Source organism: Pinus tabuliformis, chromosome 6 (assembly GCF_031772625.1).
Source record: "Pinus tabuliformis cultivar Carrire ecotype Pingquan chromosome 6, CPIR1, whole genome shotgun sequence".
Classification (NCBI taxonomy): Eukaryota; Viridiplantae; Streptophyta; class Pinopsida; order Pinales; family Pinaceae; genus Pinus; species Pinus tabuliformis.
The window spans coordinates 1,521,427,289-1,521,435,045 of NC_142292.1; positions in this window are offsets into that span (position 1 = coordinate 1,521,427,289).

The following is a 7,757-nucleotide window of genomic DNA, read 5'->3' on the forward strand; positions in this document are numbered from 1 at the left end:
CTTTATCTGAGTATACTCATTACCTATTGTTGATAGTATTAAAAATTCGTCAACCAAGGGGGTCTCTCCGATGTTAAGTGCCAATAAGACCTCACACCATTTAGAGTAGGAGCACCATCTAGAGTATTGGCCTGACTACCATGTATCCTTGTAGATTTTCCTTGGCTAAAAAGTTCAACAAAAAAGAGTAATACACACATATTTTTGGATCAACAAGTGAGTATGCCTTGCGAAATGTTCAATTGCGGAAAGGATCAAGGTCCTTCTACCAAAAGGTAAGAGAATAGTGGGCCCTTTAAAGACAAGTAATAGTACTAACCTAGGAAAGGAACATGAGCATATATGTATAAATGAATTGTTGATCAACCAACAGAAATAATTCACAAGGAAGCATCGATTGTTAAAACAAATACAACACACCTTCAAAAATATAATTACTAAATCCACCGAAATAGTTCAGTTTACTTAGTACAGATGAAAATAACATATATTGCAAATATTCAAAGAATGATATTACAATATTCATAACATATGCATGAAAGCGTGCTAGCTCAACGAGCTTCTAAATTAAGTAAAAGTTCCAATATACATCAAGACAGTGAACACCACTAGCCCCAATCGTGGAGCATTACAGCAATCACTCGCTCCTCTGAAACAACTATCTTACTCTCCAATACCTGGTAGGAGGAGCCAAGGTAAAAAGTCCTTTACATGAGCAATGAGGGTGTATACATAACAAATGGGGTGATCATTCACATCCCTTGTGAGTCTTGGACTACCCTCATGACTATTTGACTCCTCAATGACCTTTCAACTTCCTACATGACTTTTCATATTACATGAATGACTCTTGGACTTCCACTCTACACTACATTTCTCTGATATTGAATTTACATAATCCACAAATGGTGTGGCAAATAATGATTCGTGACAGGACATGACATGACGTTGATGACATAGACTACATGATGATGTGGCAGAGCCAAGTTGTCCTTCTTGATGCTTTTTCTTCCATAAAAGATGTATCCAATACATGTTCAGGTCATTTACTGTTATTTTATTTCATTCCATTTGCAAAAGTCATTTTAGGGTTTTTAGGTCTCACTAGGTCTAGGGTTTGCCACCATGGTCTTCAAAAACTCAATAAGAGGTCAGCAGGCACATGAGGATGTCTAATAAGTTCATAAAATTAGAAATTCACTGATGACATGCTTCATAAAAGGTTTTTATCTCAAAACTCTGTTTTGAGGTGAAAACAGGGTTTCTTCCATTTCATGTACAAATTTTATGTAATTTCAAAGTTTTCATATGTAATAAGCTCCAGCTACTATCCTTGGTCACCTTGCCAACTCCAGCCATTGCAAGAAACAAAAACATCAAAGCATCAGTTCATCAAATGTTCAAGAAGAGTCAAACTACAAAATGAAAAACACGGTCTTTCTAAAAGCAAAGTGAAAAGGACTTTAGAAAAGTGGGTTTGTAAATGAAAAATTAAAACCAAGAGGATATAAATTTCTTCTTTGTGTTTGAAAGACTTCATTTTGTGCAAGAGAGAGAGCTAAAGGGAGAAAATCGGGTTTGTGGGAGAAATAAGTGAAATTGCAGCAAAAATACGAACTTTCACTGGCGCTACACACCTTGGCGTTGGCGCTACGCACCTACCTGGCGCTATGCACTGGGCGCAAGTTTTGCACTGGATTTTGGGCATGTGCTACGCATACAAAGTGCACTACACAGTTGGGAGGCAACGCTACGCATCTACCTGTTGAGCTCCAAATCACATTTCATCACTTTCCTCTGCCTCCAATTTCACAAATAACCTCTCAACAAGTAAATGAATCCTCACATTTGATCTAGCAAGGGATTTTTTCATCTATGGTGGTGATTTGTGTGTTTAAAAATTAAACCCTAGCTGTCTCCAAAATTGTCTTGCCAAGCTTGCATAGGGATGTGTTTTTTGTTGTTTTAAATCCCTTGTGATTATATCCCTACACACCATGCCCTTGCAATAAATTTCCCTAAATCCCTTCCTCCTTCCCCCTCCCATTGGCACTCACTCCCTATTACCAAACCCTAAGCCCTATACATTATTCATAGACATTAACCCTATACATTTCCTAAACCCTAATTCCCATTTCCTATTCCCCCATTACATTACTTCCACCATCAAAACCCTCATTTACAGTCATACTATTAGTCAATCCCTCATTTCCTAAAAGAAAAACAACAGTCACCCTACTCACCCTCATACTTTAAAAATCTCTTCATACTCATCATTTTACACTCCAAATTTTCAAGTACGGAGATAGACTCAACATATGAGAGGGATGATGAAATTGTTAGTGATTCGTCCCAAGAGGCTCATGCACCAAGAAAACCACATAAAGGAGGAAAACATATCCAGGAGGAGCTCACCACTCTCACAGAGTTACTACCTTGCCCTCTTTCAGTAAATTGTTTTAAACATCAGTCTTGTTACCAGTTTGGTGAAATGGTGGAGAGGGTGAAATATCACCATGAGCTTGCTAGGTTATTTGTTCTTCATCTTCACAATGGCCAGGTGAACCTAGCTGGTGTCTCTTTCACTTTGACACTTGAAACCATTGCAGCAGCAACAGGCATCCCTAATGTGGGTGAATAGTGGAATAAGGGGCAACATGTGGGCAGAGAGCATTATGAGCCTTACATCAAGGCTAGTTATCAGAGGCAAATCAGTAGGGTCTTTCCTTTCAGATACTTGCAAGATACTTATGCTCCACTCATGAAACTCATCATCAAGTATTTCACCTGTGAAGGGAGGTTTTCTCGTCTGTATACCTACCATGTTAGATTACTGATGCATTTCACAAGAGTGAGGATGATGAACCTCCCATATTTTATATGCAGGAATATTGAGAAGATGGCTATATATGTGCAAAGGAAACCTCTTCCTCAATAGTTCAGTAGCATTTACCATTTTTCATTGATTAAAATTGTTGTTTTGCATCAGCTAAGCTTGTTGAATATTTCATGGGATACCTTCATTGCACATGAGGTTTTCAAAAGCCCTCAGGTGACTCCATCAGTGCTTCAAGAGGAAGGAGGGCCTTCAAACCAGCCAGATGTTCATGAGACTGAAACTACAGGTGTGCCAGTGTTTGTCACTTATGAAAAAGGCACAAGGAGACTATTTGCAGTTGCCAAACGAGTATTATCTCCACCAGGGGTGGAAGGGGTCTCGTTTCCTTCACCAGACCACAGGCAAATGCTATCTTCACCTGGGGTGAAAGGGGCTTTGCCTTCTTCTTCAGCAGTATAGGTACAGGATAAAGGAAAGCAACCTTTGCATGATGAAGGGCCTTCTGAAGGTCAAGATAGAGATTTTGTTTTGGTTCAAGAAGAGGACACTGATTTGGGCTCCCAAAGCTCAAGACTCAAGGAGGTCATCAAAGAGAAAGAAGCTGACATCCATGCCTTATCACTTGACCTTGAGAGGGCTAAGTGGATTATTAACTTCCTTGAGCAAGAGAATAAGCAATTGAAGGACAAACAAACAATCATGGAGCTGCAAAACATTAGGGAAAATAGGCAAGCAGCAAAAAGAAGGAAAGTCAAATTGACACCCCTTGAGCAAGAAATTGAGGCTGACCAGGAATCATGGTTAGAGAGGGTAAACATTCACTTGGAGAAATTGCTTGAGAAAGCTAACAAGGAGAAGAAAATGTTGCGCCACATGGCTTATCACTATTTGGCCCGGAACAAAATTTGTAAGACAAGGATAAGAAGCCTAAAAGCCAAGTTAAAGAGAGCTTTGAGGAGCAAAAAAGAGCAAGATAAGCTCAAGATCTTGGCTGAAGCATCATTGGCTCAGATAGCACCTAAAAAAGATCACTCATGCCAAATTTCAAGAAATTTGGTGAAGTTTTGGTCATGTTTGAATTTTTGAGGCAAAAAACAGGTTTTTTCAGCAGGTGCGTAGCACCACCGGCGCTACGCTTTTGATGGGGGCCTCCATTTACAAAAAACTTTATATTTTTGGAATCACCATGAAAAATTATGCATGATCAGAAATGGCTGAGAAGTTTTGACAAGATCTGGACCTCCAAAAGGGCCAAAAACACCCAAAAAGTTCCCTCTCTACCACCTTTTGACCACACAGGAAGTTGTCTTGGGAGATTGCATTTTTGGAGGGCAAATGGGCTCCAAATCAGAAAATTCAAGTTTTCTCAGAAGGAAGACTCACCAAGCTTTCCAATGAGCTATTCTACACCTGATTTGGACTTCGGGAAGCCTTCCAAAAGTGGCCTGGAAAAAGCGCTACACATAGAATCAGTGGCGCTACGCATAGAAGAAAAATTTGCCAATTTTCCTGTTTTCTCATAATTTCGCCTAGTTTTCTACCAGTTTGACTTTTTCTCTCTCATGGTAAAATTCATGATGTAATATGATGTAAATTGATATAATATGATGTAAAAATGATGAAAATTGACTTAATGAGGTAGATACATCAGTTTTAGGTGGTTTTGAGCTGAATGAATCAGTTTCCATAGTTTTAGAGGCAAGTTGTTCCACTGCCTATTTTTCAGTTCCTACTTTAGATCTTGTTGAAACAACTCCTTGACTCATGGATTCGATCCCTAATGGCTAGCATAGGTGGTTTGATGCCTATATCTTGTACTTTCTTAGTCATTTATCAAGGTTGGACTCTTGTGGATGCTTTGAGCTTCATTTTACATCACTTCTGCAGTTTGGCAAGGAAATAAACCAGGTTTTGCAGCATTTTGTGGGATTCTTGTGGCAAGGTGATTTAGTATTGTTTTCTACTCCGTTATTCAGTTTAACATATGTTTATGTGTTCCATCATCTCTCTCTTTTTCTGCATAACTAAATGAATCAAGTGTAAAATGTGGAATTCATTGATGTTTCAGTGCTCTGCCTTGGGGTTTATTTAGTTTTACATGTTTTCTATTTTTTCAAGAGGACTCATGACATTTTCATGCCCTCTCCAACTCCTCACCGGTCTTTAGACTCACCATTACACCTAATTCAAAGTGCTAAAACACTTGCCTACCTTGCCCACAGAAACCTCTGCAAATCTGAGTGCATTTCCTAGACCCAAAGCTGCCTTCCTCATCTGATCCAGCAAACAACCATTTAAAAATCAATCAAACTCCTCTGAGCATATACCTAGCCTAAAATTAGTATTTACATCAGTCATCTCTAGCATTACTTGCCATATTTTCTTTGAGATTAACAAGGAGAGAGCCCTCTCCCGACATGGTAGGGCTAGCTACCAGGTTAAGTGTGGTTTAATGTTGCCCTAGACCTGCCTTCCTTCAGCTTGAGGTAGATTTAAGCACTAACACATGAGATATATGCTTTTCTTCATATCTTCCCTCCAAAGGGTTGTGAATCAGATGGAGTCTTCATGTGGTCTTGATCTTTGGTCTGCTGTTGTAATCCAATGTTCCTTCATCTTCTTGCTTGATGATCATCTTATCTCTTCAACTCCTTAGGTGTCTTCTAGCAGGGTCTCGTTCTCCATCTCCTTCATCATCATCCTCTCATGACATAATAGAATACATGCGACTACAATTCACCCATGACAAGATGACATCAGTCCGATAAACCCCTAGCCTAAGATTGATCTGTAAAATGTTGTGGATATTCCACTGGACAGTTCGTCACAACAGATCTGTTAATATTATATTAAAAATCTAAGATTCTACTTATTACAATTTTATTTAATTTCTAGATCTGTGGATTTTATTGTAATTAGTGCATGCATGCAAATGGAAATTATGAAAAAAAGTAGAGAATGATAAAATAAGCTCACACACACATAAGACACAATATATGCTCTCTAGGAAACCCTTTCGGGAGAAAACCCAACTGGAAAGTGAGGTCGCTTCACTCTCTTTCTCTGTTTGGAAATATGGCTGCAGGTACAAAGTAATGTCTATGGCTCGTGGGCTCTTACAGTGCACCAATTCTCTATGTGTGCCCTATATCTTATCTCTCATGGCTATATTCTCTCAACTAAGGAACAAAATTCTCTTGAAGAATGGAATGCATCTTCCTCCTAGTGGCTCGGTTATAACACAACCCGATAGCCTATTAGTGGTTAAGTTTGACTACACATCAACTCTTAACTATAGTTACAAAATAGACTCTTCAAGAGTCTTTAACATAACAAACACGTGGCTATCACCTTTTCCATAAATAATCGGGGTTGACAAACAGGAAGGTAAACGTGGCTAGCATCCTCCCAAACTATAGGTGTGAAAACAGGAAGGTAAACTTCTGAGTGGCATAATTTTTGCATACGGGCTTCGATTTTCTAGTTGTACATCCAATCTACATGGGTGTGTGCATATAAACAATACTCGCGATATATATATATATATATATATATATATATATATATATATATATATATACTTTAAAGTCATTGTCTAGTTTTCATATATTGTGCCCAGTAAGCTCATCCATAATTTGATTCGATTATGATCTATGGTGTATTTATACATTTATTATTGTTATATTGTATATATATTTTAATGGTATTGTAACCTCACAGCATAATTACATGCCCATAAAGATGAAAAACCACAACATAAACTTGTTGATACGTGACAAAGTTACGAGATGTTGTTTTCAGTTGATATATATATATATATATATATTTGAAGGTGCATAAGAAATGTGGGGAGATTATTTCTTCTCATGGCCACTTGATTTCATTTGGGCACCCTCCCTCATCATTATATGATGCAGACCTTACTTGAAGGCAGAGATTGATTTCAACACTATCTAACAATCGCTTTTAAAAAAAAAACTTCAATTGAAAATGATTGAACGTTAGAGGTAAATTGAATTCATGAAATTCAATTTTTATTAGAACTATAAAAAGAATGCATACAAATAACTAATCTTTATTTTCAAACATGTTGCCTCACAAAATGTGTTGTCTCAAGAAAAAGAGAAATTTTATATTGTTAGGAAAATATTATTGTTAGGTGCAATTTATTTATTGCAGGTTAATGGATTGAATACAAAATCCAATGCAAAAGAATGATTATGCTTATAAAGGAAAATACATTACTTTTACATATCATATATATATGCCACATACATGTCCCACACACACACACTAGTTATTGTTGCACTCTTATGCATGCATAAGTAATTACTATATGTGCTAGTTGGTAGCTGTGCAAGATGAATTACATGCCATTGTACGGACACTAGAGCATATCCCTTTAAATATAAGCAATTAATAAACTTTGGATTATCGCAGTAAACCAAAAACCTTGCTTAAGTTGGTCCTAATGGGCATCTTAACATCTAAATCTGCCAGGTTTTAGATATTGGTGATTTTGTAACTATATGTAGTGTGGGTCATTGAAAACATTAATCTAATGCCTTAGTAGAATTCCCCATATTCTACCCAAATATTGGTAGTATAAATGGTACTATTAAACATTTCGTGAAAAAGGTATTCTTTTTACAATACTAGTTTCATGATCGATTTTGATAAAAGACTTAAGATAGAAATAACCCCTACACAGACTCATTAGTACAAGGAGATGAAGTCTCGATTAGAGAGAAATGGAGGGAATGTCTACTTAAGGTGGCAGTAATATTGATATGCCTGTATATAATTATAAGCGTAGAAATGCACTATGGTCCAGTTATTTTTGGTAAATTGAAGATTGCAAAACATGCATTAATAGGGAACCTAGTGGAAATAAAGACACTCAATTGTAGGAACATCA